The sequence below is a fragment of the Papio anubis genome, chromosome 11 (genome assembly GCF_008728515.1).
Source record: "Papio anubis isolate 15944 chromosome 11, Panubis1.0, whole genome shotgun sequence".
Classification (NCBI taxonomy): domain Eukaryota; kingdom Metazoa; phylum Chordata; class Mammalia; order Primates; family Cercopithecidae; genus Papio; species Papio anubis.
The window spans coordinates 46,386,907-46,414,690 of NC_044986.1; the positions used below are offsets into that span (position 1 = coordinate 46,386,907).

At 39.5% G+C, this 27,784-nt stretch overlaps 1 long non-coding RNA gene across 1 annotated transcript; it reads right to left on the reverse strand.

The window, feature by feature from the left end:
• Nucleotides 1–262: 262 nt before the first annotated feature.
• Nucleotides 263–25,223, reverse strand: LOC108587647. Its single transcript, XR_002524358.2, has 2 exons — nucleotides 24,648–25,223; nucleotides 263–3,999 (listed from the first exon to the last, which is right to left on the reverse strand). It is a non-coding gene; the product is annotated as an uncharacterized LOC108587647 (long non-coding RNA).
• Between the last annotated feature and the right edge of the window lie 2,561 nt (nucleotides 25,224–27,784).

Genomic DNA, 27,784 nt, shown 5'->3' on the forward strand with positions numbered 1-27,784 from the left:
ATTGTCAGGCAGAAATTTAGGACAAAGGAGCTGGAAAATATTCATGAGACTCAGGAACAAAGCTATTACTCCAACTGCAAGATTTCATTATAAGCACTTAAATACAGTTCAAAGTCACCACATCTGTAAACTCAAAAATGCTGCTCACTTGGCTGGATCCAATCAATATTTATTAACCATTATGTTAGTTATTCTTCATATAGACAGACGCTTTGTTTCTTAGAAGAAATCACTGTCCATAACAACAAAAAAAAAAACTTACTTGTGAAATGTTTTTTTAAATCGGTCTTTTCTGGTTATTGAACATTTCATATGAATAAATTATTCTTCATGCACATGATAGCTTATCTGAAATAGCTTCCCAATTCTTTAAAATGCCAAAGGCATCTTTTCTCAGCATAAGGCATTTTGCCATCACATGGTTTATTAGCAGAATAGGAAAATTAATCTTATTCTAAGCAAAAGCAGAAATATAATTAGCTGAACCAAGAAAAGTGTGACATTTGCCCATGAACTCTTCATTCAGATAATGTATCTATTTTGGGAACTCATGAGACGGAAGCAAGACAAAAATATGAGAAGATATTAGGTTTCTCTATTGTTCAAAATTAGAAAATGGATGTGGCTTTTATGTTGACTCTTTCAAGATAAGAAAATAGTTAAAGAATGTATGAAATAAAAAAGTGACATCGGTGATTATTAGTAATTGTCTGCTTCACAGGAAGCAAACGGGAGTATCACTGTAGTTAGTGGTATGTGAACAACTGATTGTACTGGTTTCTCTTCATGCTCTCGCCTCTTCTCTTTAACTCTATGCTGCACATAGTATGGGATCATCTTTACCACATGCCCCTAGAGATTCTGTTTCACTTCACTCAGAGCCTAGAAACCACTTGCTCCAAAACTTGAAAAATATTAAGAGTTGATGTCCCCAGACTGCTCTTCAACCTTGAACTTGAACCACTAAGCTCCAGGACAAATTTGTTTAAAATGACTGTGCTTAAATTTTCATTTAGGTCTAAATTTGCTGGGAGAGAAGGTCTTTTGTTTGTATTTTCTCACATTGAGAATATTTACCAAGATTATTACACTGAAGAGCCTGACCCTATTCATTTACCCCATTTTTAAGATGTAGTAAAGACATTTTCTGCTGTGGAGGAAGCTATTGTGCAAGATTTTATCATGTATTGGAGGAAAATTTGAGTGTCTGAATTTTGTTTCACATATGTGTTCAGCTTTGCATGTGTATTTCTGTGTGCATACAGAACGTAGAAAAGAGTCTAGATTAGAAGACAATGTTCAAAGTGATTATTTCATCACACAGGTAACAAGCATAGTACTCTATAGGTAGTTTTTTGATTCTCTCCCTCCTCCCAGCCTCCACCCTCAAGTAGACCATGATGTCTCTTTTTCCATTATTTGTGTTCATTTGTTCTCATGGTGTAGCTCCCACTTATAAGTGAGAACATGCAGTATCTGGTTTTCTGTTTCTGCATTAGTTTGCTTAGGATAATGGCCTCTAGCTCCATACATATTGCTGCAAAGGACATGATCTTTTTCTTTTCTTATGGCTGCTTAGTATTCTGTGGTAAATACGTACCATATTTTCTTTATTCAGTCTACTATTGATGGGCATTTAGGTTGATTCCATGTCTCTGCTATTTTGAATAGTGCTGCAATGAACATACACGTGCATGTGTTTTTATGGCAGAATGATTTACATTCCACTGAGTGTATACCCAAAAATGGGATTGCTGGGTTGAATGGTAATTCTATTTTAAGTTTTTCAAGGAATTGCTACACTGCTTTTCACAATGGCTGAATTAATTTACATTCCCACCAGCAGTGTGTGTTACAAAAGATTATTTCTGAAGACTGAGATTACATGGGAGTATTCTTTTCTTTAGTATGTTCCTCTTTATTTTCTAGATTTTTTGCAGTGAGTATACTTACTTCATGATGAGGAAAAAAATTGTTATTTCTCCACAATGATTGAGCATTTTGCATGAACACAATACTGCAATAAGTAATTAGGGGAATTAAAAAAAAACTTTTTTCTTTTTCGGAGCTTTCAATATTCACAAATAAATTGATACTATGTGATAATATTTGTATTGCCTGTTATGTGTCAGATACTTCTCCCATTTAATTTCACATACTCTATCTCCTTTAATCCAAATATAGAGAATATGTGTAAATCCACGCCGTGTTATATTATTCAGTAATTGTAAATAATGTTGACAATGAACATGGAGATGCATATTTTATAATAGTAAGCTACAAACGCAAGATAAAAATAGGCAGACAGAAAGCTATGCATAAAGACTAAATGGAAAGCAGTCTGGATAGTGATAATTTTTTTCTACCTACTAAATTTACTAATAGGAGCATGTATTCTTCCCATAATGGGAGAAAAAGTGAACTTTTAATTATTTTTAATATATATGACAGCCATAGAACAATTCTGTGCTAACTTGGGGTATTTATGTGCAGCATATTGAACATTTAGTGAAAAGAGAGACCACTGTGAGATGATGAAGCTGGAGAAGTCTTCAAGAAGCAATGCAGGGCTCCCTGAGTACTTTAAAGGAAGGGCAAGTTTCTTTAAGAATGTGGAAGGAGGACAAGGAGGATGTTATAGAAAGAAAATTACTTGTACAACAGCAGCAAGAACTGGTCCATTTATAAAACAGGCGCTTGCTCAGGTGGTGGCTATGAGGATTAAGTAAGTTGGTGCACCTGGCATCATGCGGATGAAAGATACTCAGGAAATATTAGCCATCATGATGATGGTGCTGGTGAGAATGGAGAAGAGGGATGAATTCAAGACACAGTCCAAAGGACTAAATGGTAAACTTGTTCACAGTCTGGTTCCTTGAATAGAAATAAAAGTGCCAAATAGCCCTTCATTGTTTCTCTCCCAAGAGATCAGAAGGAGAGTGCCCGTGTCAGAAGGGGAACAGGGTGGGGAGCTGGGCAGCAGGGATAGGTGATGAGACAAGTTTGGGACACTCAGAGTTAAAAGTTTGGGAGGTAAAGGAAGTGTGGCCAGTGAGGTGGAGAACACAGGTGGCATCAGAGAAACAAGAGAGGGAAGATTTTTCAGGGATGTCATTGACTCTTTAGCCAGTGGAATCCAGGGGGAGTTGAAGAAGTGGAAACAGAAGCCCCCCCAGTGCTATTCTAATTGTGTCACCGCTTGAAGCACCCTGCTTTCCCTATTCTTGCATCTAATTGCAGTACACTACCGTGAAACCGGTTCATTCTGTGCTCAATTTGCTGTTCTGCTTAAAGGGACTTAAACTTGATACCTGAAGGCCAATTGCTAGGGGCCATTAAATTTATTTCCTTCCAGGCACTGTATGTAGATAAGCAATTAAATGAGGGGAAATAAGTTGAGAGTCATTTATCAGGGAGAGAAAAAAAAAACAACCATTGAACAAGGTTGTACAGGCAAACTTATTTAGATTGAAGAAAACATAACATTTAATTATTAGAAACAAATGCAAGCCTTGGTCCAGATCTTCCTTCCCAAACCTTTGTCATTTAGGGACTGAGAAGCTGAGTTGGGTGAAAGGTTGAATAGAAAACAAAAAGGAAAACTAGAAACATGCCGAGCTCACGGAGATGAAGTTTCTTCTGTAGCTCCTAAAGTCCAGCCAAGGTGTCATCTAATGAGAATTCTCTCCATGCCAGGCACTGCGCTAAGCGTTTCACATCATTAACCAATGTGAGCCTTAGGCAACCCCGAAGCAGGCAGTCTGTTCATCCCAATTGCAGCTGAGGAGACAGGGTGAGTGAGGCCAAGCAGCTGGCTCAAGGTCCCCTGGCTGGTAAGTGGCACAGCCTGCATCCCTGCCAGGTGGTCCTGCTAACAAAGCTGGCGCTTTTCTGTCACCATGCAGTACCGCCTCCTGTACTATTAAAATGTACTATCAAGTTTGCCTCAAAAGAAAACCCTCTCTCTTCTGAGAAGCTCAGGAAGGTCCAACACGTTGCCTGCCAACAAAAAACGTGAAGAATTAAAAATTAGCCATTGTACGTAAATTATTAGCCATTTACATTATATGTAAATTATGTTTCATTAAACTTTAAAAATCAGAAAAAGATTTTCTTCTGGTAGATTTCCTTAAAGAAGTGTCATCTTTAAGTTTTACACTTAAGTGACCATGTTATCTGTTTTAATGAATAATTTTCCTAGTGGAAAATTACGATAGTACTTTGGGTGGCAATCTAGGATAAAAAGTGATCAAGTGAACTCAGGAGAGTGAACCCTTTCTAACTGCACACAAATATAACTGTCTACTCTCTTCCTGGTGGCAGCAACTCAAAATTTCAGTTCATTCATTTATTTATTCAGCAAATATTTATAAACCAAATGAACCATATGAAATCGCCATTCTTGTAGGTCAAAAACAGTCATATGTGGGTAATTCCAAATAGTTCAACCTAATATGAAGAACCCTCTGTGTGGTAGAACAGATAATATCATGGGAGCTGGGAATATAGTGTTGCATAAATGGACCAAGGCCCTGCCTTTATCTTGCTACATTCTGGTGGTCTAAGAGATAAACAAGCAAAAAGATACATTAACAAAATTATCCCAAACTGTGATAAGAAATAAACAGGATAAAATAATTAATAACTTTCTTGAGGTGAATTGAAAGCTACTCTGAATAAAGAGATCAGAAAAGGTAAGGTGGATAGAATATCAGAGGAAGATAGTTCCAGACAAGGGGAGCAGCAAGTTGAACGTCCATGAAGCAGATTGAAACTCCTGAGCAGGGCCCTGCTGAGTGAGGGGACTTGTTACTAGGGGAGTTCAGAGAAGTAAATGGAAGTGAGTTTTGTAGGGCTTCAAGGACCCTGACAAAGTGTTCGGATTTTATTCTAAGTTAGAAGAAACACGCTGAAGGCTTTTTGCCTAAAGAGTTGACATGATTCAGTTTATGTATTGAAATATAACTTATGGGGATGGGCATGGTGGCTCAAACCTGTAATCCCAACTAGTTGGGAGGTTGAGGCAGGAGGATTGCTTGATCCCAGGAGTTCAAGGGCAACAGAAGGAGACCTTGTATCTTTTACATCTACATCTATATCCATCTATATCTTATGGGTAAAGGAAATATTCTATATTTTTATTATACTGGTTACATGACCAAATATATTTGTAAAAAGTCACTGGAATGTATACCTAAATATGTGAATTGCTGAATTTTACTCTATGCAAATTGTATCTCAGTAAACCTAACCAAAAACAAACAAACGAAAAGATAACTCTGAGCTGAAGCATTGAAAATTATTTCCCTGGAAGGTATTGGTTTGTCTTTGTTTGTTTCCTTTTGGTGATATCATTTGTTGAACTCTGCCTGCTTAAATTCTGCACATGTATTGTTTTTTGTAAAATTAAAATTATATTTTAAAAAAGATAACTCTGGCTACTGAGTGGAGAGGAATTTATAAGACAGCAAGACTAGAGATAAGGAGACCATTTAGGAGACTATGGCAAGAAATGAGACTATGGCAAGAAGTAGTCGTGGTGGTGATAGTGGAACTGAGAAATAGGAATAACATTAAAAATAGAATTTGGAAGTAGAACTGACAAGACTTACTGACAGGTTAGATGTGGGCAGAGGGGCTAAAGAAAAAGAAATCAAGGATGACTTTTGGGTTGGGGTGTCCACATGGGCAAGGCATGGTTGGAAAGAGGGAACAAACAGTTCAATGAAGGGTTTGTTTTGGATTTCAAAACATTTGAGGTGGCTATTTACTATTCATCCAAGTGGAAGAGTCAAGATGGAAGTTGGACACATAGGCCTGCAGTTAAAGGAAGAGATGAGGACTAAATTTGTATATCATCAGTATACATACGATGTCTTAATCACTTTGTGCTGCTATAACACAATATTACAGACTGGGTAATTTATAAATTATAGACATTTATTTCTCTCAGTTCTAAGGGCTGGGAAGTCCAAGATCAAGGCACCAGCAAGTTTGGTGTCTGAAGAGGACCTGGCATCTTCTCACTGTAGCACCCTTACATGGGAGAAAGGAGAAGAACAAAAAGAGCTTAACTAGTTCCCTCCATCCCTTTTATAAGGTTCTAATTAATTCACACAGGCAGGTCCCTCATGACCTAATCACCTCCCAAAGGCCTTGCCTCTTAACAATGCTGCATTGGGGATTGAGTTTCAATAGGAATTTTGAAGGGGACACACACATTCAAACCATTTCACATGATATTTAAAGCCTTGGGCTGGATTGAGATAGAAGACTCACGGTAAGGACATAGATATAGCAAAGAAGAGGGCCCTACAGCATTACAAATTTAGAAGACTAGTAGGGAAGGAGGATACAGCCAAGTAGGGAGATCCACATTGTCTGTTCCAAGAGGTAATATATATTTAATCCTTTGAGTGCTGAATCTGTGAATTAGTCAGTTTGGCTGCCATAACAAAACACCATAGACTGGGTGGCTTAAACAATAGAAATTAATTTTTTCACAGCTCTGAAACAGGGAAGAGGAAGATCAGGGTGCCAGCATGGTTGGCTTCTAGTGAGTGCACTCTGTGGCTTGCAGACAACTGCCTTCTCACTGCATGCTCATGTGGCCTTTCCTTGGTGCTTGCCATAGAGAGAGCTCTCTCTCTCTCTCCCCCCCTCTTTTTATGAGGCTACAGTCCTATAGAATTAGGGTGCTACCCTTATGACTCTTTCAGCCTTAGTTATCTCCCAACGACCCTATCTTCAGATACAATCACATTGAGGATTAGGGCTTCAACGTATGAGTTTGCCAGGGGAGGACACAATTCAGTTCATAGTAACCTACAAGGAGACATATCAGGGGCACATTCTTGTCACGTGGCCAAACTTCCATTGCAAAATGACTACATTACAATGGGTCTTTATGTGAGTGTCTAGCACATTGTTGCAATTATGTGATGAACTATCATTTTGAATTTGTTGAGTTGCACTGGTGGAGGAGGAGGGGGAGGAGAAGAAAAAGAAGAAGAAGAAGATGATCATTAATTATGTACTCACTCTGTGTCAAGTACTGTTGTAAATACTTTTCCATGCATCACTACTTTGTCAAGTTTTTATGATAACCCTTTGAGGTAGACATTTTGTTTTATAGATGAGGAAACGGAGGTCCCAAGAAGTTAAATAACTTGCTTAAGGTCACAGAGCTAATGAGTGGCAGAACAATTATTCTAGCTCTGATTTTAAGGGATTTACTTAACTTTTACTTGGAATCCATGGAGTCATTGGGCTTTATTTAATAAGTATCTCATCATATTCTAGTTGTATCATCTCCTATAAGTGTTCAAAATTTGACAAAATTCAGATCAAAGGTGTTTTGGGGGCATTTTGGTGTCAGAAGCTATGAGGCCATTAAATATCATGTGGGCTGCATTAGTTTTCTAGGGCTGCCATAATAAAGCAGCACAAACTAGAAGGCTGTACATCTGAAATTAAGGTGTAAGCAGAGCCGTGTTCCCTCTGAAACCTGTGGGGGAATCCTTCCTCTCTTCTTAGCTTCTGGTGGTTTCATAGCAATCTTTGACACATGGTGAAATCTGACACAAATTAAGTACATAAGAAGGTGTTCCTTGGTTTTCAGCTGCATAACTCCAGTCTGCCTTCATCATTGCATGGTCTTCTCCTTGTATGTTTCTGTCTTCACATGGCCATCTTCCAATAAGGCCACCAGTCATATTGGACCAGAGGCCTACCCTATTCCAGTATGACTTCATTTTTATTTAACTAATTATATCTGCCATGATCCTATTTCCAAATAAGTTCACATTCTGAGATACTGGGGGTTAGGAAGATATGTTGAAGAGCATGTCTTTTTTTTTTTCGGTGGGGGTTGGGGAGGATACAATTCAACCCAGAATTCCAGCCAGGGGCTTTATGGATATAGAGTTTATCATCTTAAGGAAGCACACCCCTTATTGCATCTCCCCTTTTTCCAACCCTAACATTCACAGAAAATTTCCTGCCCGCAGTTCCTTCCCTGGGTTTAAGGATTCCCCAATGCCAGGTGTTAAGTCTGCTAGGAAATCTGTAGATGACAGGGAAGAAAATGCAAAGAGAAAATAAAGTCCTCAAATGCAGCTAGAAATTGCTAGCTTCTACTTTTAAAATAAAGCAACATAATACTTTTTCTTCCAATTTATCTACCTTCAAAAGTCCCAACAAATGTTGTTCGTAGTACTGAAATCTATCATTTCCCTTTATTTTTTCCATTCTTCAAATTGAGCTATTAAGTCAAATGCTAATTACATGAAACATTGTTCTCTGTTAATAAATGTTTTGAGAAGTTCTGCTGCCTCAAACAAACAAATTAAATATTAAGTCAGTGTGGCATTTCAGTTGAATAGGGAAAAACAGATTACTTAATAAATGGTACAGCAATATTTGGCTAACCATTTGGGAAAATATAATATTAGATGCCTACTTCGCAAATTAAATTTCAGATTTGTTAGAGACATATATAATTAAATTAAAGACAGATCTTTAAAATTCAATAAAATTTAAAAAATTGCAAAATAACTTAAAATATGTGGCTATTTACTGTATTTGGGTATTGGGAAATCTTCTTGCTAGTTATAAACACTAAGATATAATCTACAAAGAGATAAATCAATTTACAAAAAACTTAAAACTTCATGTATATATAAAAAGCAGCACTATAACATGGAAAAAAGGAAAGATGTATATTGTATATGACAGATAATATGTTTATATTATACATATAAAAATACTTACAAATAATTTACAAAGTAATGTTCCAATAGAAAAATGAGAAATAATTTTAAAAGGCAATTCACAAAAGAAGAAATACAAATAGCCATTAAACTTATGAAAAGATATTCCTCTTCACTTAAAAAAAAAAGTTAAATAGGATCTTTCAGGCCTCTTTCAGTTCTAACACACTGTGATTCTGAATACATAGGGTTCAGTTGGAACATTTTTGCATAGATTTGCCCTTGAACTGATCCTCCAGTGCAAAATATTTTAATTGCTAATATAAAGTTTCATAAAAAGCACATAAATCTCATTCATTATAGTTCTAACACGAAAATCTGGATCTCTTTAGAACCAGCTTTATTAGGATCTCTTGGTTGCATATGTCAGAATCTCAACTCAAACTCTCTTATGAAAAAAATTCAGCAGATGTCTACCACCTCCACACGTTCCTACATCCTTAATTTCCCTGTGTTTTAAAACTATAAATGAGTTATCTTAGAACCATAAAGGCAAATAGACCTCATTCTTCTCTCTTGCTGGGTGGAGAAGAATTAAATTCTCATACTTATAAGTCAAACAGCTTTAAGTAGAATAGACATGGAGGGCCAGCTAACCTCTCCAGGGACTTCCTAGTAATTTAGTTCCAGAAGTTTCTAGAAGAAAACCTCATTCCTGGCTTAACTCAGCCTACAACCTGAGCCTCTAGTTGAATCTCCCTGAAGCACCATAAGAACAGCAACCATGAGTTTAGAACAGCAACCATACGACAGCAACCATGTGTCATGGCTTATTCTCATCAAGCCTCCAGGTTGTAGGGAGCTTCAGTGATTATATTTTTGTTTAACAGCCCTCTCACTCACCCTCCTCTTGGGTCCCTTGGGTAATCACTCCCTCTCTTTCCATGTAGTCCAGGCAAACCTGTCAACCATATCTTCACCACCTTCCCCTTCCCAAAGTCTTACAACCCAAGCCAGTCAATCAGAATGTTCCTAGGGTTGGATTAATTGTTGTTAGGAGAAATGCACTTTTTGCCATGGAGCAGGCAAACTCAGGATGAGAAGCTGGGCTACTGGTGCCCAAAGAAAGTGATTTGTCACAGAAGAAGTTGAGGAAAGAAACAGGGAGGCAGGGCCAGATGATGAGGGAGACGGAGAACTATGTAAACAGGTGTTCTGAAGCTTGTCGTAGCCCCGGACTTCCCAGATGTGTAAGACAATAAATTCTCTCTTTGCTTACTAGCTTGAATTGGGTTTCTGTCATTTAAAACCTGATGGCTCCAACTTGTGGGCATTTCTGACTTACAGGGCAGCTCCCGCAGACCTCAGTAGCTTTACCAGTCTTCCTTGTTTTGTGAGCTACCATCTTCTACTATTTTGGGAGTGTGTAGGCATGATTAGGATTATCAAATGATTTCAATGATAACAAAGAACTGATTTGTGGTTTTGTTTTTCCAAAAATTCATCTTTCACTTCCAAAGAAGTGAGATGTATTTTACATACACACACACACACACACACACACACACACTGCATTTCTGTTGGGTCCACTGATCCATGAATTTACCCTGACACTAAATATTCCTTTCCATTCTAGTTTTCAATACAGAGCCAGCTTCAGCAAGCTTAGAGTAGCAGGTTCTTTGCTGAAAAAAATATTTTGTTTCAGGCAAGTTGTGTCAGTTGATGATTGTTACATTACAAATTATCCTCAAGCTTACCAATTTTATTTTTATTTTTTTTGAGACAGAGTCTTGCTCTGTCACCCAGGCTGGAGTGCAGTGGCACTATCTCGGCTCACTGCAAGCTCCGCCTCCCGGGTTCACGCCATTCTCCTGCCTCAGCCTCCCGAGTAGCTGGGACTACAGGCGCCCGCCACCAGGCCTGGCTAATTTTTTGTATTTTTAGTAGAGACGGGGTTTCACCATGTTAGCCAGGATTGTCTTGATCTCCTGACCTTGTGATCCACCTGCCTCAGCCTCCCAAAGTGCTGGGATTACAGGCGTGAGCCACTGTGCCCGGCCAAGCTTACCAATTTTTTAAAAAAACAAGTATCATCTCACAGTTTCTGTGAGTCAGGAGTCCAGGAGCTTCTTAGCTGGGTGGTTCTGCCTCAGAATCTCTTACAAGACTGCAGTCAAGGTGTTTGCCAGGGCTATAATCATCTGCAGGCTCAAATGGGGAAGGATTTGCTTCTGCACTCACTGCCATGGCTGCTGGCAGTCCTCAGTTCCTCCCTACGTGAGCCTCTCCACCAGCTGCCTCATAGCATGGCAGCTGGCTTCTCCCAGAGTGAGGAGTTTAAGAGTGAAAAAGTGAGCATGCAACCCCCAAGACAGAAGCCACAGTCTTTCAATAACCTAATCTCAAAAGTGACATTTCATCCCTTCTGCCAGATCTGAGTCCCTGTGTCCAGCCCACACTCAGAAAAGGGGAATGTAGCTCCATCTCTTTGGGGGAGAAGCATCAAAGAACGTGAGAATATATCTTTAAAAATCACCATACAAGTGGTGGCGCTCACTTCCCCAAAGAGAATCTGAGTTTTTCTAAAATACCCATCCTTTGTTAAAATGAGGTGGAGCGTAGATGAGGGAATGCAGCGGGAATAGGGAAGAAAACTATTCCAGGCAGAGGAGAAATGCTGTATCATCCACACACATTCCTCAACATACCTAAAGCTACCTTTAATGATTTTAAGTAAGAAAATGGCTGAGGGCTTTAAAAATCTTTAGTGGGAATTAGAAAGCCCCTAGCAATACAACTCAGTAAACTGGCATTAAGATACAGCCATGTGATTATCGTGGATGGGAAAACAGCAAGATTGTAACCATTTGCAAGCATGTTGATTGATTGGAGTTGCAAAGTACTATCATCTGGCCAATGGCATACACAAGAAAGTGCAGAGGAACTCTCAACTCCATAAGAAGCACAATGCCAGAGGAGTAGAATAGCTATCTTAGCCCAGGTGCTCACTGCCTCTGTCACATGTGCTCATGCCACACCTGAGACACCGGCAGGGGTGGGGGGGTGGAGGGGGCAAGGGCAGCGTCTTGTCCTGTGTCCTCCCATTACCTTCATTCCCAAAGTATTTCTGCCTATAGAGCTCTCCCGGCCTCTAAACTCTTTCCAGCTGTGTCCAACCTTTTGCATGCAAGGACTATTTTGCTTATCTGTGGTGGTGGATATAATGAAAACTATGCACGCCCCCCCCTTTTTTTTTTTTTAGGTCATCAGCTATTGTTAGTGTTGTGTATTTTATGTGTGGCCCAAGACAGTCTTCTTCCACCCAGGGCAGCCAAAAGGTTGGACACACCTGCAATAGTTAGTAATGTAGATCATTCATGTGGTGATAAATATCTTCAGACGAATAATTCTTTTTTAAAAATTTAAAATCACAGTTATTTGATGTTTTTCATTTGTGAATGCCTTTTACAGGTAGTCCCTACATTCTGGTGCTTTGAGTGCATGACTTTTCACTAGATCAGTGGTTCTCAACCTTGGCTGCACATTAGAATCACCTGGAAATTTCTTTCCATTCCAAAATCCAACACAGAAATTAATAAGAATACTGAATCAATTTCAATGAACTAGGAGTGACAATTTTTACTAAAAAATATTTACTTAGCAAGAAGTCAAGACTGATCATTGTTTTAGAGTCTTTCTACTCAAAATGTGGCCTATGGACCGAGAGCATTCTTATCAGGTGATAAGGGAGCTGGGCGCTTGTGAGAAATGCAGAATTCCAGGCCCCACATCCAAATTATAATTTGCATTTTAACAAGATTCCTGGGTGATTCATATGCCCATTAAAATTTGAGAAGCACTGATTTAGACTTTCCCATTACCCTTCTTTTTATCACTTTGCATATTCTCCAACTTCCTATCTAGTGACCACAGAGGGTACCGACAGATTACAGCTTCAAAGCATAACCAGGATCAATAGAATACATTCATTCTTTCATTCCAGAAAAATCTATTTAGATGTAGGCCAGTGCCTATGGTTGTGCAGACTGTGCACCACATCTAGGAAGTACTATTCACATTGTAGACATTTTACATTGGTATTTTATTGCTACACCATTTTCTAGCAGATGGCAGTACAGTGTCTTGCAACAAAATCAATATACATAAGCTTTGGCTGGATGGAAGTTAAGTGCTTGAAGAAGGAATGCCTTTTTTCTATTCAATGTCCTATAGGCTAGATGTCACCTTAATGAGAACCAGGACCTGGCGACACAGCAGCAAACCAGAGAGGCCAAATTATTAACTATTTCCCATTTAATACAATTTGTTTATTAGTTTTTACGCAAAATTATGGTGTGGTAGTTTTTAAAAATTCAAGGTATGTGGCATATTTTCCTTCCATTGCATAGGATATAGCCTATAATTTTAATGTTTAATATACAAAACACAGCTTGTGTTTTTTTCCCTTCACAAAGTTATAACAAATCTTGGAGCACAATCTGTAATTACAATACATTGTATGGAGACATTCCAGCCACTTTCGAGCTTTATACTTTACGGCATAGTTTCCAAGTACATGTTACAGCAGAAGTGAAAGAAAAACTCTATTTTTCTTAATATTCTATAATTCCTGTCATCAAGTGCCTTGGATGTGGACATTAGAGGATCAGTCAATATTTGTTTTAAAACAGTATTTTCAACTTCTTTTATATACCTTTTTCTTTCCTTCTCTTTTCTTCTTCCTTCTTCTTTTCCTCCTCTCCTCTCCTTTCTTCCTCCTCCTCCTCCTCCTTCTTCTTCTTCTTCCTCTTCCTCTCTCTCTGTCTCTCTTTCTCTCTCTCTTTCTTTCTTTTTCTCCAATGGAATGCTCTGACCTGGTTGCAACTTTTGGTGCAGAGAAAACAAAGATTTATACATAAGGATGCTCATGACATCATGATTTACAACAGGTAAAAACAGGAAGCATTTTAGATTTGAAACAAAAGGTAGGTGATCAAATATATCACTACACATCCAAGTAACTAAATATCACAGTTATTAAAAACTATGAGTCTAAAGAATAATTAATATCATAGGGAATACATTCATGTAAAATGTTAAGCAAAAAGTTTTAAAAGGTTAAAAGGAAAAAAAAAATCAGGGTGCAAAACCACATATATAGTGTAATCCGAATGTCCCTGGCTAGTGTAATCCGAATGTCCCTGGCTCCTTGCTACTTACGTAGTCCATGGACTAGCATCAAAGCATCACTAGGAGCTTGTTGAAAATGCAGTATCTTAGGCTCCACCCCAAAACCCACTGAATCAGAATCTTCAGGTGATTCTTAGGCACATGAAAGTCTGAGAAGCATCACCCAGGCCTTATCAACTTTGGGGAACAGCAGTCACTTTGCTTTTACAATTTGAACCAAAGTTCATTAGCTCATTAGTACCCACCTACCTAATGCAGGACCACAGTCCCCCTCCAACACACATCCAACACACATCCAGTGTCTCAGGTGGGTATCCATAAGTATAAACACAGGCACTGAGGAGGTGGCCTTACCTGCCCTTCAAGATCCCCAAGGGGGAAATGGTCTTTGATAAAAATGATTATTTGAAAATTGTGACAAAGAAAGGGGGATCTATTTCTTTCTCCCTGGCAATCCCTCATTGAATATGCCTTTTATGTCATCTCTACCCATTCGTTTTCCTTTCTGCTTCCTCCTATCCCCTCACACATGTCTCTCCTCTCTTACCTGAGAATCCTGAGAGAGTCGAGTAGGAAACCCGGTGTTCCAGAATTAGGAGAAATGACTGTGCTGTCATGTGCCATGAAGGATACCATCACAGAAAGCAACATGCATGCTCTCCCAACATCCACACTGGGACATGAGCATCACTGTCCCTTTATCATCCCAATGGCCACTTTGCTGCAGTCCCAACCTTGCTGATGTGACCCACTTTTGTCCACGCTGGTTAAAAACTCCCCTCTGACCACTACCCACATGGTTGGATCAGTCCACTATGGACCCAAGACGTGACTCTTGCTGCTTTACACTGCCATGTGGGACTCTATAAGGTCACTACTCTCTTGGTAGGCATGTGGGATCTGCAGTGTGGGATCCCACATGCCTACCAAGAAGGAGAAATGGGGGAGGATATGGGTTTAAGCAGAAATTAGACAAGGGATTGGGACTACAGAACATTTCTCCTGAGAGTTTTCAAGGAAGAAGACTTGTCTGGTTATATTCAACCGTAAAGTATGTAATACAATAGAAAAACAGAGTAACAGGTGTTACAAGACGTAGTGTCTTGTCCTGGTTCTTTGTGTGACTTTGGGAAAGTCATTCTCAGATGCTTATTTTTCCCCTTTTGGAATGCTGGGTAAAAGTAATTGCACAGTCCATCTCCCAGTTCCGGTTAAGCTCAAATGAGATGATGTTTGGAAACGAGCTTTGAAATTCCTTAGGTGTAGCATTAGCAACAATAATATGCAGCACCATGGTAAGAAAAAAAGATAGTCTGTTCTTTAAATTGGCTTCAAAAAATTTCACACCTGGATATCTGGTGGAACCCTCAAATTGGTATCGTATATTTTAAAGTCAATAATAACCTTGGAGACTGGTCTAGATTGAAAATCAACAGTACATTGGAGAGTGATACACAGCTGCTACCTGGTAGGGGAAATTGAGGGCATCCAGAGAGAATAAAGTGTTTATTGCAGTAGAGTGAGCAGGGGGAGTAGCATTATGTTCTAAAAATATTCAATAAAAGAATAGCCACGTTCTGTTTTCTCAAACATCTATGTAGGTGCTTAGATTCTAAATATGGAAGATTTTGCATTTCACAAGGTGCCTTTCATTCTACGTATATTTGTAGCAAAATAAAAATCATTATACATTTTAATGGCTTTGTTGATTTGGTTAAATTAGCTGAAGGCATTGCTGACTCCACATAAAATCCATTTCTCAAAGTTCTTTAGCTTTTTGACTCTTTCATCAATTCTTCTTCAGTTCTGTCATCATTCTTTCCCTCCTCTCTCTTTCAATTTCCTATTGAAAATGTTCCAAAATAATTATAAAAGTCAGAGAGGCATGATGAACCTTTTTATTGGAAAGAGATGAACCTTCCAAACTCATTCTCAGCTCATTATCACAGCATTTGGAATATGGAGTAAAAATTCATATTTTGCAAGTGCCTTGGTGCTTAAGCATGCAGAACAGATGTTTCATTTCACAAGTTTTCCCAATTTATTACACATAATATCTCTATTTCTGTGAGACAAACACTGCTTTGGGGAATAGGCCTTTCCATTTCCTCCGGCAAGCTGATGCATGGAAATGGACCGTTGAGTCACCTTCTAGTCACCTCAGGAGAGGAGCTTTTCAAATGCTGTTTGTTCATTTTCATGCAAGGTCATCAAGGGGAAATAGTCACAGTCCCATACTCCTTACCAAAGGCTGTCACTTCTGCACATGGCATTTCTCCACCTGAAATGCGTTCAATTAAATGCACTCATCCTTGCTAGGCCTGGCTTGATTTCACATCTGTGACGTATTCCTTGATGAACTCGACGCCGAGTGGTTTCTTCCAACAGCTAAACAATACCTGATGATGACATTATTTTCACCATTATCATTAGCAACTTAGGAGGGAGAAAGGTGGTGTTGGGTGGGGAAGTCACACTAACCTCACCTTTCCCTGTTGCATTGTAAATTCCCCGAGGGCAGGGGTGGCTTGCACAGTGCCTTTTATGTGGTTGGTGTTTTTAAAACATTGCTTGGTTGACTACGTAGGATAGTGTTGCTGCTTTGGTAGCCTAACTTTGTTCTTACACTACGGCCAGTAGAGAGGGTGAAGAAGAAATAAGAAAATAAAAATCAATCCTAAAGAAAGTGGTAAGGAGCAAAATTGGAGTTATTGGGGAAGCACAGAAACCTGAAGCAGATAACCCTTAGGCGTGAAGGCCTATTTGTCTCTGGTTTACACGTGCACCTGCCTCCATTTCTCTCCTATTTCTCCACCACCCCACCCCAACCAGGAGACAATTCCCCAACCAACCCTGAATATGTCTTCTAATTTCATATACTCAAGAAGGCCCAAACCATTTAATCTCAGTCACTGCTGGTGGGAGGGGCAATTGACACGACCATGATGGCAAAGCAATTAGGCGGCAGATATCAAGAGTTCTAAAAATATACCCATCGTCTCCGTCATTCCACTTCTGAGCTCTATCTTAATTTTTAACATCTTAAACATGGACAAAGATTTATGCCCCCAGAGTTTCCAATACAGCTTTATTAATACAGAGATAGGAACAGTGTAGCAGTCTAGTATCAGTCTAGTATCAGCAGTCTAGAAAGTCACAAATATGTGACTTTCGTGTACACAGTTCTATGAATTTTAGCACTCATATAGATTTTGTGTGTCCACCAACAATATAAAAATCAAAAACAGTTCCATCACACCAAAACGTTTCCTCTTGATATTTCTTTGTAGCCACACCCTCTCTTCATCCCTAAGTCCTGGCAACCACTGATCTGCTTTCCAAACCTATAGTTTTGCCTTTTCAGGAATGTCACATAAATTGAATCGTCAGTATGTAATCTTCTCAGACACGCTTTCTTCAGTCTAGTACCTTTGAGATTCACCTATGTTTGTGTGTATCAATAGTGCATTCCTTTTTGTATCGCTAAGTAGTACTTCATTGCATGGATGTATTTCTGTTTATCAGTTCATCCACTGGAAGATATTCAGGTTGTTTCCAGTGTTTGCTGATACATAGAGTTGCTATAAACATTCATGCACAGGATTTTGTGTGAACATAAGTTTTTATTTCTCTAGGGTAAATATGTAGAAGTGGGATTTCTGGCTCATATGGCGTGTTCACTTTATAAGACACCGTCACATTGTTTTCCAAAGTTAAAGGTATTTTTAATAATAAAAAGTACTTATGTTATAAATGGGAAAGTAGGAAATAAAACTGTACAGTACAAAATATGCATAGGGAGAAGACTCCAGCGAAATCTATCAAAATGGTAAACATGTAGTTGTTTGGTTAGGATTGGATTATAGAAGGCTTTTCTCTCTTTTACTTTTCTGTGAAAACTGTCTTCCACCATTACCAAGCAGTGAGTAAAAACATACCACATTTACAGGAAGTATACAAGTCCTTGGGCTCCAAGCCCCACTCCCGCTATTAATTGTGAATCTCTACTCTTGTCCCAAGAGACCCTTCCCTAGTTTCTTCCTGTGAAAGTGGAGCCATGAATTCAGAATCGCTTCTTGTGTCTCTGCTGCTGCCCTTCTGTGATATCTAAGGGTTCCATTTCCTGCCTCTCTGTTAGTCATCAGGCTATGCTGCTCCCAGCTCGCTGCCTGTGCTTCTGGAAGCTTCCTCAGCTGGCCCATGCATGGCGTTCTCTTTCCCCTTGACGACCAGGAGCGCGCTCACCGCCTCCCCGCGGCACCCTGGTGGCTCCGTTCCTGCCTCGCTCGCAGGCACAGCGAGGGGAGGCCGGCTGGGGATGGGGGTGGGGGTGGGTGTGGGGGTGGGGTGGGGGTGGGGCGGGCCTGCCACTGCCCGCAGGACCGCGGTCCTGCTGACCCTGCAGGGCGGAGCCTCTTTTCTCAGGGGCCGAAGACTCTCCCTCCACTTCAGCCTCCCTGAGGAGCCCGAATCATCAGGCAGGTCTGGTTATGAGGGAAGCCCACTGCGGGTCAGGACCGAGTTCCCTCTCACAAGACTCCTTGCCCCCTTGAAATCACCGGAGTTGTCCAGGAGCCTTCACCCAGCGGCGGGACGTTCTCGGGAGGTTGGGTGGCCCGGTCAGCCCGCGGCACACAAAGACCTCTAGGGGGCAGTGTTGTTTCACACCACATGTTCCTCTACCGGGCTTTAACACACACCCTTAAACTCTAACCCGACCAAAGCACTATTGCGTCTGTATTTTCCAAATACTTTACAATGAGTATGCGCTACTATTACAATCAGAAAAAAATATTAGATTACTAATAAGCTATTGAAAGTGGAGGAGATATCAATATAAAAATACCCACTCATGGAAGACATGGCTTAAAATATAAAACTAGCCTCTTTTCATAGTCTAGTTTCAAAGCCCAAAGTTATGTGTCCTTTTGTTAGATTGCTAGATGATATGGCTCTGGACTTTAATTCTCCATGTTTAAAATAGCGTTTCCGTATTTAAAATAGCATTTCAATAGAACTTTTAAAGCTTCTAAAATCATTTCTGTAATATTCTTTTTTCAGTGAGAAACAGAACAATGCTTCTTCCCTCTCTATTGCAGAGATAGCAAAGCGCTTTATAAAGAGATGAATTTTCGTTAGAACATCTATATATCAATTTAGAATATTCTAATAAGCAAAAGGATATTGCTAACAATTTGTATGCAGCAGGGCATGAGTTTTGGAGTCTTTTCAATTCAGCTGTTCCACTTATGCTAGTTCACCCACTCCCTTCCTGTGCCGAGTTCCCTAGTGATGAATGGGGCATGTAGGTTATCAGATGAGTGGACAGGGAGGAAGACGGTCTAGAGTAGAAGATAAAGATAACCAACCCATGATGGAACCAACTCAGATGGAAATCAACCCCACCAAGAGAAAACTTTATTCATGCACTGAGTATTTCTGGAACACCTTCCACTCGCCAAGCACTATTCCAGGTGCTGGGGATATAGCGGAAAACTGCACGTCAAAATTACTGCTTTCATAAAGTTCACATTCTGGGACTGGGTGGGAGACAGCTAGGAAAAAAAAATAAACAGGAAAAGTATCCTCTTGAAAGTTAAAATAGGATAGACACAGATTGGTGGGGGCTACTTTAGACTGGGGAGTCACAGAGGCCCTCTTTGAGGAAGTGGTAATTTAAGATGAGATCAGAATAACATATCCAACCTTAAGAAGACAAGCGGGTGGAGGGAGTGTTCCAGGGAAAGGAAACACCTTATACCAAGGCTGGAACAAATTGAATGGGTTCAGAAAACAAAAGGAAGGCCCACAGTGACTGGAGCATGGCATTTAGGGCTGAAGGTGAAGTCAGAAAAGTATGTAAAAGTCTGGTCAAGTAACAGTCTCGTAGGCCAAGGTAAGGAATTTGGGTTTTATTTTGCTGCAGTGAGAGATGTGGATTTCACACAGAGGCATGAAATGGTCTGATATAGGTTTCCAAGAACCATTCTGACGGCCATTAGAAAGTGCAAGTTTGGGAATATGGTGATCACTGAGAAAGCTATGAGGCCCTGAGTGGTGGATCATGCCTGTAATCTCAGCACTTTGGAAGGCCAAGGCAGGAGGATTGCTTGAGGCCAGGAGTTCAAGACCACCCTAGGCAACACAGTGAGACCTCATCGCTACAAAAAATAAAAATATAAGCCAAGTGCGGTGGCACGTGCCTGTAGTCCCAGCTACTCAGGAGGTTAAGGCAGGAGGATCGCTTGAGCCCAGGAGTTCAAGACTGCAGTAAGCTATGATTGCACCACTGCACTCCAGCCAGAGCAGCAGAGTGAGACCATGTCTCTTATGAAATGAAATAATGAAATTCAAATAATAAAATAAAACAGAAAGCTATCACATTAACTGAGGTCAGGTGTGATGAGGTGTGGACCAGGATTATAGCAGTAGAGATGGAAGGTAGCTCACAGAGTCATGACATCTTTTGGAGAAGGAGCTGTTGGAATTAACTGATTTATTAGATTACATGGTTGGGGGTGATATGAATTAAAGCACTATTCCTAGCTTTTTAGTTTGAACAACTAAAAGGATGGTAGCTCCATTTCCAGAGATGAGAGGACTGAGGAGATCATGTTTTGGGGGGAATATTTGGTCTTCAACATGTGAGCCTATTGGATGAGCATTTGGGTAACTTCAGTCTTACTCCTCAGCAGCTGCTGTCGGCAGGGTGGGGTTAGGTAGGCAGGCACTACGTCTGAGCAAGCTGGTCTGATTACAGAGTTTTATCTGGAAGGGGAAACCCAGGGCTGGGCATACGATCTAAGGTTAGCAGCCTGTCACACCAACAGATAAATGTCTGTTAAAGCAATTAACACATAAGCATTCAGAAAGTGTACCTTGTCGAAGTGGCTTAATTCCAACTAGGTTGTTATTACTCAGTTGACACCTCTTGGCAGAGTTTTCTGATATTTTCTTTAACTCTTTAGTGTTATACTTTATGTATATTCACATGGATTGAAAACAGGTTCAGTTAAAAGGGTAAATTAAAAATATAAAACATTTTTTAAAAAAGAAAACAGGGCCAGGCGCGGTGGCTCACACCTGTAATCCCAGCACTTTGGGAGGCCGAGGCAGGCAGATCATGAGGTCAGAAGATCGAGACCATCCTGGGTAACATGGTGAAACCTCGTCTCTACTAAAAATACAACAAATCAGCCAGGTGTGGTGGCGGGCGCCTATAGTCCCAGCTACTCGGGAGGCTGAGACAGGAGAATGGCGTGAACCTGGGAGGCAGAGCTTGCAGTGAGCCGAGATGGCGCCACTGCACTCCAGCCTGGGTGACAGCGAGACGCTGTCTCAAAAAAAAAAAGAAGTATATGATGTAGACTCTACATTTTAATGTAATGTTTTATTAATTGTAATGAAACATTAAAATGTTTTAACATCCTTGAAATTTAAATAAGGGAAGTTTTGGGTTTCCATAAAGAGGATACATATACTTAAACACAAAAAGCCTGAGATGGAGGTTAAAAAATGGTAAAGCTGTAAAGAGCTGTTAAAAGCAAAATGCTGTATTTTTCATCCCCCAAATCTTAAAATGTAAATAAATGGCTTTAGCGTTTGACCCCAAAGCTGGAGATTTGTTTTTTAATTTTTAATTTTTGTGGGTACATAGTAGATGTATTATGGGGTACATGTAATATTTTGATACAGGCATGCAATGCATAATAATCACATCAGAGTAAAAGGGGTATCCATCACCTCAAGCATTTATTTTTTGTGTTACAAACAACCCAAGTATACTCTTTTAATTATTTAAAAATGTACAATAAAATTATTTTTGACTATAGTCACTCTGTTGTGCTAGCAATAACTAGATCTTATTCATCCTTCCTAACTATTTTTTGTACCCATCAACCACACCCACGTGCCCCTCACTCTTCCCCTACTCTTCCTAGGCTCTGGTAACCATCCTTCTAACTCTCTATCTCCATGAGTTCAACTGTTTTAATTTTTAGCTCCCATAAATAAGTGAGAACACGTGACATTTGTCTTTCTGTGTCTGGTTTAGTTCACTTAACATAATGATCTCCGTTTCCATCTATGTTGTTGCAAATGATAGGATCTCACTCTTTTTTATGGCTGAAGAGTACTCCATTGTGTATGTACCACCTTTTCTTTGTCCATTTGTCTGTTAATGGACACTTAGGTTGCTTCCAAATCTTGACTATTGTGAATAGCGCTGCAATAACCATGGGAGTGCAAAACTGGAGAATTTTGAAATAATACATTTACTCCTACAGAGATCCTGAATAATCATAGTTCTTGATTACACCCAGCTCCTCTTCATTATTTTAAGTATTCGTGTTCATCATTAAGTTGATCCTTCTAGTAAAAAAGCTGCCACAGCTTCAATTTCCTTTTGAGGACTGAGACCTTCCCACCTTAGCGAGAACTTTCCATGTTGAGGTCTGCAGCGAGAGTCACATTACCCAGAGGACTGAGGGGACCCCAGTTATGCCCTTGCAGATATGGGAACAAGAGGGCTGAATTCATGAGCCAGAGCCTTACAATACTGCCCAAAATCCCAAGATCCCTAAAGCAAATACCCAGGAAGGATTTGTCTGGATATCACCTTCGCCGCCTATTTAGAACAGGGTTGCCCTGAAAGTCTCTCCACCCATCACAGGAGAAGACCTTGGAGAGTGGCTAGCGGAATTCAGGTATATTCTTTGTGCCTGCATTCTATTTGAGCAGCCCGGGCACAGGGCAAGGAAAACTCTTTTGCAGAATCCACATTACTTGTGGAGCATAAATTGAGAAACTCTGATCCAGGAATATCCAACATTACAGTGGTCTCCTGGGGTCCCTACTAACGGGTCCTCTATTAATCTCCCTGCCCTCATTTCCTAGCATCCTCTCCCTCACTCACTCTGCTCCAGCTACTCTGGCCTTCCTCAAAAACAGACACACTTCTACCTTGAGGCCTTTACATTTGCCTAGAACACACTCTAGCTTGCTCTTTTACCTGCTTTATGTCTTGGCTTTCATGCCACTGTTTGAACAAGGCCTACCCTTATTAACCCCAATCAATATTGTAAACTTCCCTTTCACCACCCACTCTCACCACCCTCATTATTCAGTTCTTTTTTTTAAAAAAAGGTACCTATTATGTTCTAATACATATCACTGGGGTATGTTTTATATATTATATATTGTCTGTCTCCTCCCACTAGAACACAGCTCCACAAAGAGTGAAATGTTTGCCTGTTTGTTGGTTGACTGCTGTTACCCCTGGGCCTGCATCAGCACCTGGCGCATAGTAGACTCTCAAGAACAGCTGTCGATTAAATGACTGAATATAGCACATCTGGGAAAACAAAGGCTTGATTTGGTCCCTGTTTTCAACACTAGCGCTCCCTGCCCCAAGGCTGGTCCTCTCCTAGCACTGCCAGCCTCTGCCAGTCCTTAGTGGGACATGACCTGCCCTTGCCCACACACCTACTCGATCCTCACTCAGTAGTCAGCATCCATATCCCGCTGTGACTGACCCAGGCACACAGTGCCAGCAGCCCGTCCAGATTGGAAACTCTTCAAGTCTCAGTCTTTTCTCAGTCTGTACCTTGTCCCTGCATTCTCTCTCCTGTCCCCCTCACTGTAGACCTTCAGACATTCACCAATTTCCTGTTCTCTCTCTCTCAGTCGCTGGGAAGACTGGAGATGGGGCAGGACACCAATCTCCCCAGCTGCTCTTCCAGGCTCTGCTGCCAGACGAGCTCTTTGGTCTGTGATTTTTCTGCCAATTATTAGAAAGAAATAGACCTGGGATAATAAAAACAAACCAAGGAGGAATTTAAAAGGTTACTAAATCTTTTAAAATTCTGTTTTCTCAATGGTATTTTCTCATTTGTACTTCTTGGCTCTTTTTTGAGATGTTTACATAGAATCATCATCTTTCCTTATATACTCCCTTTTGGAGGAAAAAGTATTTTCAGAGTTTCTCAATTATGTCAAATAACAGAAAACATTTATTGGACAATTACTATGTGCTCAGCACCATAATGCATCTCTATGAAAATGAGCTCATTTAATCCTCACAACCTCTCAGTGACATGGATACTGTCAGTCTTCCCATTTCATGGAGGAAAACTGAGGCCCAGAGAAGCTACCTAGTGGAGGACTCTAAGTTTAAGTTACAACTTATCTAATTTGAGAGTTCCAATTTTCAACTTCTACAAAATATCTCTGATACATGAGAGAAGCTGGAAAGTGAGATCATAACCACCAGAAAAATACTACTTGTTAGTGCCTCAAAAGAACTACCACTGGTGAGTAGAATTACAACACTGGCAACCCAAAACAGACATGCATGTCATGTTGTCTGATTTTGGAGACATTCTTTATTTTCAGTGGCATGTGCCATACATTTATTCATTGAGCAATTTATTGAGTACCTTTAATGTGACAAAAAGCCTGGCCACTGCAGAAACAGGTGAGCAAAAGCAAACACAGCCCTTACTTTCATAGAACAAATATTTCTTCTTGAAATCAAGTTCCTGGCACTGGGTATCAGTAGACTTGAAAATATGTATAACCAGCTGGGCACACACTTGTAATCCCAGCACTTTGGGAGGCCAAGGCAGGCAGATCTCTTGAGGTCAGGAGTTTGAGAGCAGCCTGGTCAACATGGTGAAACCGTGTCTCTACTGAAAATACAAAAATTAGCCAGATGAGGTGGTGTGAGCCTATAATTCCAGTTACGTGGGAGGCTGAGACATGAGAATTGCTTGAACCCAAAAGGCAGAGGTTTCAGTAAACTGAGATCATGCCACTGCATTCCAGTCTGGGTGACAGAGTGAGGCTCTGTCTCAAACAAAAAATCCAAGAAAATATGTTTAACCTATAACCAAGAATCTCATTTCTAGAAATAAAAATAATCTGAAGTAAACACAAATTAATTATGCATAGAGATGTTTATCAGAGGATTATTTGTAATAGCAACAAATTAGAAACACCTTGTATTCAAAAGTAGGTAAATCATTAGGTAAATTGTGGTACACCCACATATTGAAATATAATAGTCATTCACAATAATGTTTTCAAAAAGTTTAATATTATGAACAAATGCTGAAATTATAATGTTAAAAATGAGAAAAGTAAGCTATAAAACAATCTATTTAGTATGATTTTTGATACATAAAATAATATATATGACATTATTTGGATATGTTAGAGTAAGCTACATGATATTAACAATTTTATAGGTCAAAAGGATGAAATATCAGCAATTTCATAATGGAAAAAATCTGAAAACAAAAAAGCCAAAATATCAGTGATTTTCACTCTTTTCCTTCTATTTTTGGCATTTTCCAGCTTTCAACAATGTACATATATTTCTAATAAAAACATTATTGTAAAACAAAAAGAGAACAAATGTTCCTCTTTCGGCTACTTTACTAAATCATGCAGTCTGATTGAGTGCCTATAATCCATCATGCCACTAACTGCAGCAAATGTAGCAATGGCCTGTAATTCCATTTTATACATACTGCAATAGATATTCAGCCCAGAATGATATTTCAAAACAGCAGTTTCTGAAGTAGGCAGTTGGTGCAGATAAAATAGATACCAAACTGTCAGTGTTTCATAGCCTTAGAGATAGGTTGCTAGGACCTAACTCATAACATTTCCAAGAAAGATGCATAAATTTCTTATTGATGATCTCAATTACTTCTAAAGCATTTTTGAGAAAAAAATATTTTTAGGACCAAAATAAAAGTAGGTTATAAAGTCCTAGCTCTTGAGGACAATGGGGAGAGAAAGATTTTATATGCTGGAAAGAGGGTGTTTTTTTTGATAGATGATCTGAAACAACATATCAATCCTTCATTAGTCAGTGCTAATGAATAGTCACATCTGTTTTCATGGAACAATGGAGAATTAAATATTTAAATAATATAGGTTATTTTCAAAATTTAGTATAACTTCTCCTTTTACACTTACTTTTAACTCTATAAGTTATTCTCTTACTCTCTTTATATATAATATAGAATACACTTGCCCATAATCTCAATAGAATACACGAGAATATACATACACTAAAATGTGTATGTACACATATATGTATACATACACATACATACACACACACTTTACAGTTTAATGAGTGCTAGGTACTATGTTGAGACTAGGTATAGATCTGTGAGCAAAACTGGCAGGTCTCTTACAGCCCAGTAGCAGAGACAGACAAACATGCAAATATATGCAAAATTATTAATTGTGAGAAATCAAATGAAAGCCAAGAACAGGATGCTGTAAGAAAGAATTAGGCTGAAGGAGAATTAGACTGGAGAGAACTTGGAATCTGAATCAACATGGGACGATGTCTCTGAGGAGAGGACATTTACACAGGAGAATGAGTGGAAGGAAAAGCCTCCTAGGCTTCAGAAAAGAAGGTTCTGACTCAGTGATAAGGAGCTATTCATACTGAGAGAAGGTCAGTAGACCTGGTGTTTTCTTGAGCAAGGCAGAGGGTCATCAAATGGTGTTTGAAAGGGAGGCCTGGGCCATGCGACTCAGAAGTCTACAGGTCCTGTGGAGGATTTATCCTAAGTAGAATAGGAATGTGCTAAAGTATTTTAAACAGGGAATGGTATGACTCGAGAAACATTTTTAAAACATTATTCTACTGAAATATTCTACTGGGCTCTACTGGTTCTACTATTGTATTGGGTGAAATTCTGTGATGTCTGAGGTTTGCTTTAATAAATATTCCAGATATAAAGAAAGAAAGAAAATGTGGGAGTGGCAAGGGAAAGGATAACAGATAAAATAAAATGTCAAAATATTGAAAATTGCTAAGACTGAGTGATAAGTATATGGAGATTTTTATACATCTCCTTGTGTTTGGGGATATGTTTGAAATTTTTTATAATAAAAAGTTATTTTTCAAAAAGATAAAGAGTGAGCTTTGGCTCTGAGATTACCATCTCAATTCTGCCACTTACTATTAGGTATGTGATTTTAGAAAAGTGATTTTTCTTCTATAATCTTTAGTTTTCACATGTATGGAATAGTGATAATGACAGTACATACCTTATTGGCCTGTTAAATATATTAATGCAATAATAGTGGAGAGTTCAGCTCATAGTAAAAATCTGGGGCATGTTAACTATTATTTTAGAATTAACTCCAGGCATATTTGTTTTTTATATATATATATGTGTGTGTGTGTGTGTGTCTGTGTGTGTGTGTATGTGTGTGTGGGTGTATGCGTATACATATAGTTTTGTTTTGAGACAGAGTCTCACTCCATCACCCAGGCTGGCGTGCAGTGGTGTGATCTCAGCTCACTGCAGCCTCTGCCTCCTGGGTTCAAGCAATTCTCATGCCTCAGCCTCCCAAGTAGCTGGAATTACAGGTGCATGCCACCATGCCTGGTTAATTTTTGTATTTTTAGTAGAGATGGGGGTTTCACCAGGCTGGTCTCGAACTCCTGACCTCAAGTGATTCTCTCCCTCTTGGCTTCCCAAAGTGTTAAGGTTACAGGCATGAGCCATCATGCTCTGCATATATGTTTAAACCATTCTGGTGTCTGTATGGAAAATGGATGGGAGCAAGGAACGGTGATGTAAAAGATCAGTTAAGAGCAATTGCTGAGTTCAGCTGAGTAGCACTGGAGCAATGGAGAAGAAGCGACATCGATTAAGGAGCCGCTGGAAAATGGATGGTGCTGAAAGCCCTGCAAAAAATCAGGATCTTTTGAGAGAGTTCCCAGGGGTTCTTGACTCCTCCCACTTTTTTTTTTTTTTGCCATGGATTCCTTTGGTAGTGGTAAAGCCTATAGACTCCTTCTCAGAGTGATGTTTTAAGATGCATAAAATAAAATTTACAGGATA